General features: G+C 48.0%; 1 protein-coding gene and 1 non-coding gene across 5 annotated transcripts in view; both read left to right on the top strand.

Moving 5' to 3' along the window:
* PTPRE (protein tyrosine phosphatase receptor type E) overlaps positions 1-14038 on the top strand; it is a 136211-nt gene that overhangs the window by 15624 nt on the left and 106549 nt on the right. The window contains exon 1 of one of the 4 annotated variants that reach the window (XM_074338811.1): positions 13711-13810. The exons of the other annotated variants lie outside the window; for them this stretch is intronic. The gene's annotated coding sequence lies outside the window, so the exon portion shown is untranslated. Of the gene's footprint in view, positions 1-13710; positions 13811-14038 lie in introns of those variants that run through there. 4 annotated transcript variants of the gene reach the window in all.
* Positions 11184-11366, top strand: LOC141572999 (U2 spliceosomal RNA). The gene has a single exon (XR_012498586.1). It is a non-coding gene; the product is annotated as a U2 spliceosomal RNA (small nuclear RNA).

Raw genomic sequence — 14038 nt, 5'->3', positions numbered from 1 at the left:
GACAGGATGAGACAGAAAGTGAGAGAGACAGAGACACAGACAGAGAGACAGACTAATCGTAGCTGCCATTCAGGTGTCTCTGTGTGCTATCAGGTACATTTGTAGCTCTTGTCTCTTTTTACCCACAGAGTAACCGTAACAGGCAGGTACACTGGACTGGCTTCACCAAGGGGTAGGTTCTCACACACCTCTAGGGAGGTGAACCATTGGAGACTTGGAAGTCTAACATTTCAGGAAGTCTAATTTGGCTACTTTTCCCTCCAGCATTGGAACCTATAGGTGTCATTGGTTAACACGACAGGAAGTACTGGCTTATGTTTTCAGGCACTGTTATTAAAGAGCATATTCCTTTACTTTAAATACTAGAATCATATTCCCTGTGGCAAGATTCCCCCCTCCCCCCCAGAGGAAACTGTGGATTCACTTTCGTGTGGCCTACTGTTCCCAATTTTAATGTGCCTAAGGTGTTAGCCCATTCTAGGTTTGCAAAACTGAGGCTCGGAGAAGTAAAATGAGCTGTTCAGTTACACCTCCGTGTAAGTGGAAGGTGGCAGCCTGGGATTCAGGCCCAGGTTTGTCTACTTCCCAAAGCAAGGACTCTCGCCAGAGCTGGACACCGGGTTGCAGGACGAGAAAGGAGCAGCTTGCAGGGGATCGCCTGGCAAAGCCGAGGCCGCTTGTTTTGCACCTCCTGCAATTCCAGAGCGGGATTCGGAGCTGGTCACATCTTTGACCAGAACACATGGCTAAAGAAAATACACTGAATAACATTTTCACGTGGGTTGGTTTAGTCATTTATATCAGAACATGGGTGTCTGAATCGTGGTGGGGCGTAAAGGGTGTCATGAATCACTCTGTGATTTGATGTTAGTACTTGTAAGAGAGAATAACTGCCAGGTACTTACCTGGTGCATCTCAGTGTGAGGATGATGGTGATGATGGTGATGATATTACTGTTACCATTTAAAGAACTATGGCTTTATTCCTTTTAAATGTTTTTTTTTCCATGTTTTAGATCGTATGTAGGTATAACACAGACAGCATCATCATTTTTGGCTGAAAAAATTGAAGCACTCTACAAAAACTATTAGAAAGAATATTGATTTCCCAGGCACAGTAATCCTGAATTGCTTGTTTTCTAAGATTCATAAATTGCATTAGCAGTAGCCTTCAGCCTTACAGTGAAAACAAAACTTCAAAAAGCTTTATCTGGAAGGTTCACACACCTTCCAACATCCATGTTTGCTGTTTGTCACGTATTTGCCCAACCTACTCAGACAGCATCCGAACCAACTTGAACATCTCTTTATTTTCACAAAGAAGCCATACTCTGATTTACGCTTGTTTTGTTTATCTAGTTGTTTCCTGGCTTGCTCCCTCTTTCAGCAAACCTTGTTTGTTACTGGCAGGCCTCTGTTTCCATAGAGCTTGGAATTTCTGAGCAGGCAGGAAATAGAAAACTTCATACCAATATAGCCATTCTTTTACTGTTTTTAAATGCACACGTGGTCGTTGGTTTGTATTGATTCTATCCGTCCTTCTTTTGGAAGTTTTCCAGTGCCCATCCATTTCCTCTTTTTCCTGTCTTCAATGGTTTTTCTCTGTGCATCTAGAGCCATGTCTCCCCATGTGTGTTTGTAACAGATCTGCTGTGCTGGGTTAGATTCACATGCTTGTCTGAGCTTGACTCCGTCTGCAAGGCTGACTGAGTAAATAGCCGACATCCTATCCTCGGCTGTGCGCTGGAAATGTGTATCTCCCCTCAAAATGACATTTTGGAAAGCACCGTGTTTGGTAGATGAGGCTGCACTGATGATATCACATCAAAAAAAAAAAAAAACCAAACAACAACAACTGTAGTCTTTGGTTCACATCATCCTTCTTTCAGCCCAACTTTTATAGCAGAACAAAACACTGAGAGCTGTGTCAGAGGTCCAGGTCACCATGAATCTGCTTTCACAGTGGGAGACGAAAATTGGCTGTATAGCCATGCAAAGTGGCATGTCTGTTAAACAGAGATGGTTGTGAGTCGATTTCTGCATTCCATTTGTTTGCAATTGTCAAAACCTCATTAATTGCAGGCCCAATGACACTGCTTGCTGTTTCAAATCACTTTTAAATTACTCATGTTATACTTAATCTTAAAAGCAAAATTAAACCTTGTAGTGGAATACATTTCATGTTACAACATTAAGCCATTATGTGTGGGGGAAAGAAGTTTAATATGCATTGTAAAATAAAATTTGGAGGTACTTTACATTCACGGTGGCTCCTGTAATTAGGTTCTGTCAACTGTAATTTTTTAGGTTAATTTCTTCCATGATGTATGCTGTGTAAATAGTAAAATTGTAAGTCCCCTTATATGTTTAAATTATTGTATAAATCCTTAATATAATGCAATAAAGTATTTTAAGTATATTACTTGGAAGTAGGACTTGAAAGGCAAATAGTTAAAATGGGTTTTATTATTATTATTTTTAGAAAGCAGAGAAGATAGATATTTTATTTCTTTAGCAAATAACAGGTGTCTATCAAGTCTTCACCTTGACCAGACGTTAGGGACACAAAGGTTTGGAAATCACAGCAACTGCCCTCAAGAATCTGCTAATCCAGCATGACATTTCCACAGGGTTCCCTGGGACACCACCCCCGAGGTTCTCTGCCAGGTGTGGTGAGATGAGTTGAGAGCTGTAGCCTGTGGCAGGTGTCACCTGAGAAGATGCAAGGAATACCAACATTTGAAACCATTTTGGCCACAGGGACTCTTTTCTCCATGGCACTCCGAGCTTGGTCTGTACTCCAGACTCTTAACCTAGTGTCTCTTGGGAGTTTGTGGATAGAATTCCGAGGCCCTGTAAGTGTAGATATGGAAAACATGTACACCTTTATTTCCGTATAATTGGCTTCCTTTGTAATTTTATATCCCTCATGCCTTAAACATATATTTTTTTTTTTATGGTGGGAACTATTTAAAGAAAACATTTTTTTTTAGATTTTTATGTTTTAATTTATTCACAGTAAAAGTCACTCTTTTTGGTTTACAGCTCCAAGAGTTTAGACAAAGGCATAGAGTTGTGTAACTACCACCACAATCAAGACACAAGTTTTGTCACCTCCCCAAAGAAAATTCTATCATGCTGTGGCTTTGCAGTCAGACCCTCCAACCTCACCGCTAACCCCTGGCAGATGGTGACCAGTTCTCCATCCCTAGAATTTTGCCTTTTCTAGAATGTCATGTAAATGGTCACAACACATAGCCTTTTGAGCCTGGCTTCTTTCACTTAGAAGATGAATATAAGTATTCTTGCTGTGGCTTATATCACTGGTTCATTCCATTTCCTTGCTGTGTGTAGTATTCCATTGTTTGGATGTACCACAGTATGTTTAACCATTCCCCAGTTGGGAGCATTTGGGTTGTTTCCAGTTTGGGGCACTTATGAATAAAATGGCTATAATATGCGTATAGAGGTTTTTGTGTGAATCTGGGTTTTCATTTCACTTGGATAAGTAAGCAGAATAGAATTGCTAGATTTTTGTGACGTGTGTTTAACTTTCTAAGAGACTTCCAAACCATTTCCATGGTAGCTATAACATTTGCCTTCCCACAGCAGTGGACGAGCGTTCCAGTTTCTCTGAGTCCCTGGCCAACATTTGATATTGTCTGTTTTCTCCGTTTCTAATTTTTGCCATTGTCATAAGTGACTAGTAGCATCTTGTTGCAGTTTTATCTTGCATTTCCCTAATGATGAATGGTGTTGAGCAGTTTTTCGTGCGTTCATTTGCCAAATGTGTATCTTCTTTGGTAGTGTCTGTCCAGATCTTTTGCCCATTTTAAAAATCATGTTGTTAGTCCTATTATATTTTATTTTATCCAATTAAAAGCATGACTCTGAGAATAAGCTTCACTAAATGGCCAAAGGGATCCATGTCACCAAAAAGGTTAAGAACCCTTGGGAGACCCCCCAGTGGAAAATCTCTCTGTTATTTACATCTTTTCATGTCTGTGGTACATCTGTCTGGCTAAGAGTCTGCCACACACCATTGCCAAGGCAGTAGCTTGCCTGTGACAGAATATACCGCCACCCCACCATCCTTTCTTTCTGTTCTGTGCACACAGAATGGGATTTCAAAACATCCCTCTCAAGTGTGGGTGGGGTTCCTTATGCCACCCTCCTCTTCAGTGAGTGGTAGGCATTTCTTCTATTTTTATAGGAAATTCTTTGGCTCTCTCTGAATCTTTACCCAAGTGGAAGGAATCCCACGTTGCTGGAAAAATGTGAACCAACGTATTCTAGAAGAATGAGCCTATCCCACCTTTAGAATTCGGGGCTCTTCTTAACACGAAATGGAAGTGTGAGTGCGTGTTTTATCGCTGCCTGTGGCTAGCTCCACACTGTTGTGGATTGACATATTTTCTCCTGCCCTGATCTCTGATTTTTTTAATCACAGCTTCCCAGCAGCACTCATCTCCCAGCAAAAACTGCTTTTTATCTATTTGAGATATATATATTTTAAGTCTCTCGTGGACCCTTTTAAACGGGCAGCTACATTTTGACTTAGTCATACCAAGCTGAGTCACATTTCAATACAGTCTTCAATGGTTAACATTTTTAGGAATGATAATGCTTATTTATGAACAATAAATTAGTTTTGTTTTGGGGTGCTCCTGTTTAGGCATAGAAGGAAAAATATGAGGTATAGAAATGTTGTGCCATAATATTTTAATTCCATAAAAGCTCTTATTTAGGATTCTTTTCTTCCCATCAGAAAGGAGAAAAATGAAAAAGAAATGCAATGTGTATATTGAAAATTAATTTTAGCACACACAAAAAATTGTACACCAGCGGAGAACTCTGCCATGGGCTGGTGACTGCTCTCAAAGCAGCTTTGCTGACACACAGGTGCCCTGGATTTTCTGTGTGGCACCCTGAGGCCATGCATGTGCAAATGTAGGTGACGTGCCCATCATCTGGGGAATGAGACACTCACAAAGATGCTTACCTTCCAGCTGTGTACAGTTCCTCTGGAAACAACAAACATCTTCACAGGTAAAAAGACAACACCAGTTAGAAAACAGCGCCTGTGGGATCCGCATCCAGTCTTGTGTGTTGATGTGGGCCCGTCACCGCGGCCTCAGTGTCTTAGTGTCCACTTCCTGTTGTTCTCTTCCGTGATGGAGAAAGGGGGCTGGAAAGGTGCTTTTGCACACGTGTGTGCTCACAGCCATAGTATCACTGGCCTGTGTTCGTTTCCTATTGCTGCCGTGACAGAGTGCTGCAAATTTAGCAGCTTAAAGCAATACCTCCCCATAATTTCCATGGGTCAGAACCCAGGCACAGCTTCTGTCTGTGTCCCCCTGGTTTTCTGCTTAGAGTCTCACTGGATGAAATCAGGGCTGTGCTCATGGCTGGGAACTCTGGGACAAATCCGCTTCCAGGGTCATTCAGGTGAGTTCCCCGTTTCCACGCTGGCTGGCAGCTGGGGTGGGCCTCAGGGTCTAGACGCCCCCACCCCTTGGCTCCTGGCCCCCTGCCTCCCTCTTCAGAGCCAGCAGTGGGGTGGGGCCCCTCTCAGCCTTCGACCCTCTCTGTCCCCCCCTCCTGCCACATCTCACTCTTCTGCTCCTTTTCTCTGACTGCGTTGGACCCGGGATAAGCCAGGACCATCTCCCTGTGTGAAAGTCAGCTGATTAGCACACGTAATTCCATCTGCAAAGCCCCTTCCCACAACACCTAGATGAGTATTGGATGGGAAAGCCGAGGGGTGGGAGTCGTGGGGGACCTTTTTAAAATTCTGCCTACCACCCCTCTACAAACATTAATAGCAAAATAACCAAATTCAAGGGTCTCCTGAATGACTGTTTGCAGCCAAGGGATGTTTCTGTTTCCAAGACAATATGTGCTGGGATAATTCTGTATTTACCATTTGGTGTTTATGCCTCACGGACTCCATTATACATATCTTTAGGAATACTCTTTACATAAATTAAGATGATTTTTCTCTTTCCTGAAAACACAGCAACATACCACACATTCTGGATGAAAATGAGGAATTGTGTGCACCGTGGGCCAAATGAAATTCTGGGAGAATTCTCATGCACGACATATGAAAATGTGCTCAAATGTGGCATAGTTTAAGTTTCCCAGGAATGTCCTTGCAAGCTTAATCACAAATTAATTTTAAAAAGCTATTTAATTATACACCGAAGGATGTATCCAAGGTTCCCTGGCATTTGACAGAGAAAATATCCTGAACACACAGCATGTGTTCCTCAGTGGGGTTGTCCAGGGCGACCGTCCCATGGGGCAAAGCACAGAACTTGGGGTTGGAGGGTTTGCGTTCCGTTTTCTCCCTCCAGTTTCCCACTCCTCCAGGCTGGGCCACTGTGGGCAGGTCCTGGGGTCTCAAGCCTCTGTGTTCCGTCATGGTCGTGGTCGTCTTGAATACAGGAGTTAATGAAGTAGCGTCTAAGAAAGCCGTTTGCAATTTAGGAAGTGCTAGACATCTGCTAGTTAAACAACCGAGAGGGCGGGGGAGGGTTCTAGCGATTGTTGTTTATTCCGCTTGGTTTCTCACACGTGTTGTGAAAAATTCTGGGACTGTTACAGATGAGATTCCTGAAATGAAGATTCTGTGCAGAGGATAATCTTGGAATCAGAGTAAAACAGATGAGGTTGGACTCACCTTTTTTCTCAGCACTGGCAGCGGGGGCCCGGGGGGCTGGCCGCTCCTGCAGACAGTCTCGGCTCGCAGGTGCCCATGTGTGGCTTCACTGTTGAGAGCCTGAGTGTGAACACTGCTGTGTTAAGATGATGTTCCTGTCCTTTAATGTGTTGGAATATTTATTTGCTTTGGGGAGAGAACCACACACGTCTGACTTTTGGGACATGTCTTTGAAATCCACCCTTTGGGAAATAAGATGCTATCTGCAAACTGAGCCTGGCTGTCTGTCCAAACTGGAAAACCTCATTTACTTTGTGGGTTGTGTGATGATAGTTTGCATTTCCCAGAATGCGACATCCTTTCCCGGGGTAGAAAATGGTGGACGTGGGAACCCTCCTCACCACGATAGCGCAGCCCTGGTTTAGGAACCGCGGGGATGATGGGGCCCAGTGTGAACAAGACACCCTGGGTCCCGTGTTCCTTTTATGGGGAAGGAAGAGAAACGCCGCTGTCCCACCAGCCATTGCTCTGCGAGGCTCTGGAGCGCGGGGGAGCAGGGTGCCTGCTGTGCCTGCCACACGAGGGGCTCAGCACCGTGTACAGTGGGAGCGGCTGGCTTCGCTGTGGGGTGGTGGCCCGTCCATAAGACAGTGTCGGGAGGGAGCCAGATGTCGTGGGGCTCCGGTCCCCAGGTCAGCACCCTGAAAGCCTCCTTCTGCAGCCCTGTGAGGGGGGACCGCTCTGTCTGTCACACGAGCCCCGCTATGAGTGTCCCTCCTGAACGGGAATTTCCTCCCTTCCTGTCCCCGTCACCACCCTGCCTCTGCGTGCCCTCTGACACAGGCGCTCCTGTCCTGGCCGTGGGGACACGTTCCGGAGCAGCCCTTCTGGTGAGGTCAGATGCGGGGCCCGCCCTGCTCGTCCCCTGCCCCAGGCAGCTGAGGTGTCCCCACTGCCCCCAGGGTGCAGGCCGGTTGCTGGGTGGCCATGAGTAAAGCGGAGCTTTCCAGGCAGGAATCAAGCCGGGGTGTCTCAGGTCTGCCTGGCGGGGAGCGCGAGAATATCTCAGGCCAACCCACTTCTGTGACTCAGGTCCCTGGGCCGGGGGCACCCCGACCGTCCTCCTTATCCTTCCTCCTGGTGATGGACACTCACGGTGTCCAGATGCAGCCGGCTGCACTGTGGGCAGCTGGTCATGACACGGGCCCTTCCGGCCTGAGCGGGCATCTGGGCCTTGCAGCTCTGCCCATGCTCCCAGTTCTGTCCCTGGGAAGCCCCTTCTGGCAGGAACCCATCTCTACCCAAGGGCGCCCTCTGTCCCATTTTGTAGAGACCCTGGTTTGAAGATGCACCCAGCACCCTCGCAGGGCCGTGGTGGAGACACCAGGGGCCAAGGTCTCCCTGCAGGGCCCAAGACAGGGTCTGCCAAGAGCCAGCCAGTCACAGAGCCCTTCCCCAGCGTTCTCGCCTCCGAACCATGTGACTGAAGCAAAGAAATACAGACCTTTTGGTGTCCTACGTGTCCACCTTCCTTCTAATGGTGCAGGTGGCAATGGCCTCTTAGCCTCAGGTTTGCAGCTTCTGGGCACAGTCACCTGGTAGGATGAAAGATCGTGGAGGGGCACACTCTTTCCACAGCCCCCCAAACTGCACCCCCCACACACTGCTCAGGAAGAGATGAAAAGTACCTCTTGATCAACTACTTGGTTAAAACCCTCTTCAGCGCCCTGTACAAGTTCCCTCATATTGGAGCTGTTTAAAATCAGGTGATCTGCAACCCCGCGCTTGCCATGTGTTAAACCATGATACTTATAATTAGAATCCTGGACTTGGCGAGCTGAAAAAAGGTTCTAAGAATTGTCCAAACCAGGGGTGGCGTTTTGCAAATGAGGAAACAAGTCCCAGGGTCATTTCTCATCTACATAGAATCAATACCTCAGTAGGGGAGAAAAGGGGGAATTCCTTGCTTATGCTTTTTTTAGTAAGCTACTTGTAAGTGTGTGCATGCGTGTGTGTGAGTGTGTGTGTTCACGTTTTCTTTACTTATTCATCCCTGTATGGACACTTAGGTTGTTTCTATATCTTGGCTACTGTGAATAATACTGCAGTGAACACAGGGGTGCAGGTGTCTCCTTGAGATACTGATTTCATTTCCTTTGGATATTTACCCAGAAGTGGGATTGCTGGATTGATACTATTTCTTTTTTTTTGCTGCTGGTGGGGATTATGTAAATAATGAAATAAGTATCATTGCTACTGTAACTATTTGAAATTGGAAACATAGAAATAGAGCCAGTCAGTCACTTTTATTGCTGGAAGGCGATATCTCATCCTCTGGCCCCAAGTCTCTCCTCTCGCACCCTGGCTGGGCCAGACAACCCCCTGGGGTGTTCCACGTGGAGTAAATTAGGCTATTGTGTCATCACATCTTCTGTGAAGAACTCGAGGCAGCCAACACGTCAAAGCCTGCTGTGGAGAAATGTTTCCCTCCCTTGGAACACAATTTTATGAATGCCTTCCTGAGTAAAGGCTGGGAACTAATGCATCATTCGTTACCTTTAAAGAGCATGCCATGCCCATGAAATGCTTTTCCAGTGTCTCAGCGAATGAAGTCATTTGTGTGGAGTTCACATTGTACCTTTTCCAGTAAAATGTGAACTGAGAACTAGCCTTCATACTGATAACAAAAGGGAATCATTCCATTGTTGAAAGAATTCTTGGCATCCTTCTTTGAGTCCTTTCTCATTCTTTACTTTTAGCACTTCCTGTCCTAAGCACATCTGCCAGACGTGTTTTGTCTGTGGGAGAGGAATGAAGGTCTCACGTTTTAGATCTCATTACCCCACAAAAAGAAACAAGCCAGTGACCCAGGCACAGCATTCTTTGTTATCATTAGAAACTGTGGTGCCCATTTCTTATGGGCCATTGGGTTCACGTCCCTGTATCTCTGTGGGTGTGGTGGGAGTTAGGATATGCAGAGAGAGAAAACATGGCCTAAACCTCCCTGGGGTCCCGGTCCAGCTGGGGAGGCAGTTCAGATACCCAAAAAGTGGAAGACCCACCCCAGGACTAGGGCTAGCCGAGGCTATGGAAAGGGCTTCCAGAGTGAGCGAGCCCCATGCTGAGACCGGAGGGGCAGGGCCCAGAGGGAAGAGATGGCCCCCAAAGGCAAGGCCGGTGGAGGCAGTGTGCTCTATCCTACACACTGTCCCCAGAACGCCTTTCTGACAACCCTGCCCTGACGTCGGTGCTTCCTTGATGAAACATCACGAAGCCCCTCGTCATCATCTGCAAGAATCCCATCTGCTCAGCCCAGAGGACACGGTCCTGACCAGACCCCTGCCAGCCTCCACTGCCACCCACCCTGCCATTCCCCGGGCGCTCTGGGCTCACGCCCCTCCTGGGAAACTGCACCTGCTCACTGAGCTGTTCACACAGCTGGGATGCCCCAGTGCACACACCCCTCAGGCGAGTCTACTCGAGGGTCACCTCGTGCCTTCCTCCAAGAAGCCCTCAGGGACTTCTTCCCTCTCCCACCGGGACAGGGTCCCACCTGTTTTCCCTGCGCCCAGGACATTCCCTCCTCACCATGCTGCTGATGCCCCAGCTGTGTTCCAGGCATGGTTCTAGGCCCCAGGCATGCAGCCATGTCCAGATGGACACCTCGTGTCAAGAGACAGAATAAACCAGCACGCAGGCCTGTTGTCTGTCATGGCCCCGTCCCATGGTGTGGGACCCCCATTCACTTGTCTGAGTCCCCCGGGGGCTGTTCTGTCTCCCCTGCTGCCTGGCAGCCCCTGCACTCAGGAGGGGCCCCGCATGTGCTTGGGGAGTGAACAAATGAAGGGCTTCCCACATGAGCCCGAGCAGAGCAGAGCAGAACACGGAGCTGGAGGAGACACAGAGCTGGCAAAGGCAGGGCTCTGTCCAGAGGCTCCTGGGATGGGACAGTGAGGTGCTGGGGAAGCACAGGTGGGCCGGATGGGAAAGAGCTGAGTGGAGGGGTTGGCGTGGGCGTTGGCGGCCAGGAGGAGGCCCTGCCGTGTCTGCGAGGTCAAGGTCAGCGCCACTGACCAGGCAGGGCTTGTGCTAGGCTGTGGAGGGCACTCGGATTTTGAATGTCTCCAAATGTTAAAATCAAGAACATCAGATTAAACTTTCCTTCCAATAGAATCCTCCATCCTTTCCTCCCCCATCCTTGGATTCCTGGACAGTCGCCATTCAGCAGTTGTGGGGACAACACATGTTTACTGAGTGCCCATTCTGTTCCATGCACTGGCACAGCAGCCCCAGGGGGGATCACAAATGCACATGCCTGTCAGGTGTGGTCCATGGAGCAGGTGAGCTGACGGAGTCTGAGCTGGGAGAAGCAGCACCTGTCCCAGCCACAGGGGGCACCACAGCTCAGGTGCAGCCCACCTGGCTGGGCACAGACACTGCTGCCCAGGGGACACATCTGATTTTCAAAAGAAGCTGGGCATGTAGGTATTTTTTGTGTTACAATTTAAAAATATTATCTGATCACTTCTAGGCCTTTGGCTAAGATCAAGTGTAAAAATATGGTCTGTTTATGCCACAACGGCACTCATGCGTGCACACACACACACTTTCATTTTATTTATTTTTTTACACCAGGTGAGTTAAACAGGATATGTTCTTAGTTTCTTTCTTAGCTGCATTTGCTCTCTGGGCAGTTAGCTTTCCACCCCGACTGATGCATTTCTGGTTTATTTCCTTACTTCCAGATGTCTATTTCCTTGCCCTTTCTACAATCCAACTCCATTCCTCCACCTCACTAAAACTACCTGAACCGAGCCCTGTGGGCACTCCTGAGGTTCTGTCTTTCTGCCAAGGCTCGCTTCATTCATGGCCTCAGGTCCCAGAGCCCTTACCTACAGCCAGGTGATGTGCAGGGCAGCCCAGCCCAACCTCCAGGCTGAGTGCAGAGCCAGGTGAGAATGTAATAACAATCTGATCTCATCAACACAGCTCAGACTGTCACCAGTGGGGAAAGGCAAAAAAAAAAAAGGCAAACTGTTGATGCTTTTCTGCAAAGCTGAATGTCTTTTTATATCAGGCAGGGAAAAATATAGGTCAGCATCGCCCCAAATGCATGCCAGTTCTCCTGCAGAGCCATCCGAGGCGCTTAGATGGGCTGCGGGACGCGTCATGATGCCTGAGGTCACCGTGTCACGAGTAATGAGAAGGAGTGGCCGTGAAGTCAGCCTTGGTCCCAGGAAGAGAGGTGAAGCAAAGGGGGAACTAGGTCTCTTACTCCGTCTGGCAGCAGTCGGAGTCTGGAACAAGTGTGAGGAATAGCCCTCTGAGGAACCGAGCCGTCAGAGAGGGGGCCGTGTGCGATCGCCTTTCTAAAATCAAATTGTATGAAATACACATGTTTTCTTTAAATTGTACAATAGTTTTGATTTTTAAAATAGCAAAGCAGCTAACAAACCTAGGCCTTTGTGGGCGCTCAGTTTGATCCTTTTCCTGTAGAGCTAAAACCACAATCATACATTGGCCATCAGTAGATGGATGGGTAAACGAAGTGTGGTGTTTACGCTGAATAAAACAATGGAGTATTATTCAGCCTTAAAAAGGAATGAAGTTCTGACACTGGCTCCACCATGGATGGGCCTTGAGGACACTAAGTGAAATGAGTCAGTCACAGATGGACAAATACCGTGTGATTCCTCTTACATGAGGTCGCTAGAGGAGTCAAATTCATAGGGACAGAAAGTAGGATGGTGTTTGCCAGGGGCTGGGGGAGGGGGAGTGGGAGTTAGTGTTTAATGGGGACAGAGTTCCAATCTGGGAAGATGGACAATTTCTGGAGATGGTGGTGGTGATGGTTGCCCCACAGTGTGAGTGTACTTAATGCCACTGAACTGTACACTTAAAAATGGTTCAAATGGTACATTTTACGTCATGTATATTTTACCATAATTAACAGAAAATGTTCCTCTAGCAGGAACCTGACGACTGCATGTCTGATCACAAGGCCAGGACCTCTCTGAGACGCGGAAGTAATTTTTATCACACCAGCCAGGATACTTGAGTGACTTTCGTATCTCTTTGGTCTAACAGACACCCCAACAACTTTTTCATAATTGGATCCGTCTCTTGTTAAGTCTGCCCGGCATCACCACATCCTGTCCTAACAAAAACAGTAAGATCCTGTAAACTTGAGAAAGGTCATTTAAGGAAACCGTCTTGTAGTTCAGAGCAAATTGGGCTTGTGTCTCATCGACTTTGTGTGAATGTATGTTTTTCTGAATTCCACAGTGGTGTGCATTCATCTCTGAAAATCTGGACTGTGTGGAGATGATGTAAACTGTTCCCCCTTAAGTATTTGTAAGGAAGCCCCACTCTTGCCTGACCGCCAGTCTCTGTTCCTCTGTAACCTCTGTACTGAGGAATTGGTAACACATTGCTAGTCCTTTCTTGGCGTCTCTCTCCCACTAGCCCATGGAGTCCGAAGCTCCTTGTCATATCTTCTCCCGCCCGGAAGGGTGGGGGTCAGAGTCCCAGTCTGGAGGTGACAAGCTGAAGGTGAAGGTGAAGGTGAAGATCCCTCCCACACAGGGCAATGTGTGAGGACCCACCTCCAAGGCTCCACCCCAAAGCCCTGCTGCCTGGAATGGCAGCAGAGGTGCCCCAGAGTTCATTTTCTTAGATCAATGGTATTGGAAGACTCGGTACCTTGTTATTGGGCAGCTGGGCAGCATTTCCCACATTTTGTCTGTCCTCCCTTGACTCTTAATTCCAGGTGTCCCCAGCTCTCACCGCTGCGTCTCCAACAACTAGGGAGACCTCTCTTTGGCAGCTAGATAGGCGGGCTGGGAGTCCCCATGCCCAGAGCTGGGCCTGCCCTCTGGGATGGGCAGTGCTGGCTGGGGGGGGGGGGGGAGGCGGGGTTTGCTGAGCTGGCTGCAGACTTTGGGGAAGGAAGAAGTGGTTCCCAGTGGTTCCGTGTCTGGTGAGCCTAATAAGAAGCAGTGGGGCTGCCCCAACGAGCTGGGGAGCTCAGCACAGCACAGCCCAAGAGAAGGTGACTGTGTTTCCATCAAGGAAGAGTGTCAGCCAGTGGACAGGGTTGAGGGCGACAGCTAGTCAGGTCCCTGCTGCCAGAGGAACGAGGCCCAGGGTAAGTTACTGCTCGGAGTCCCCATGAGGATCCAGGGACCAGACTGGGCTATAAAGCAGGACTGTGGGTTAAGAGCAAGACCATAGCTGCAGTGTCATAATGACAGCACGGTGGTCAGTCAGATGAGCAGCTCTGGGAGATAAGCGCTGAGTATTGACTGGGTAGGTGGGTGGGTGGGCGGGTGTGTGGATTGGTGAATGGGTGGGTGGATGGATGGTTGGGTGGATG

This window comes from Rhinolophus sinicus, linkage group LG07, assembly GCF_036562045.2.
Source record: "Rhinolophus sinicus isolate RSC01 linkage group LG07, ASM3656204v1, whole genome shotgun sequence".
In the NCBI taxonomy this organism is placed as follows: Eukaryota; Metazoa; Chordata; class Mammalia; order Chiroptera; family Rhinolophidae; genus Rhinolophus; species Rhinolophus sinicus.
This window is presented reverse-complemented; position numbering and strand designations above follow the sequence as displayed.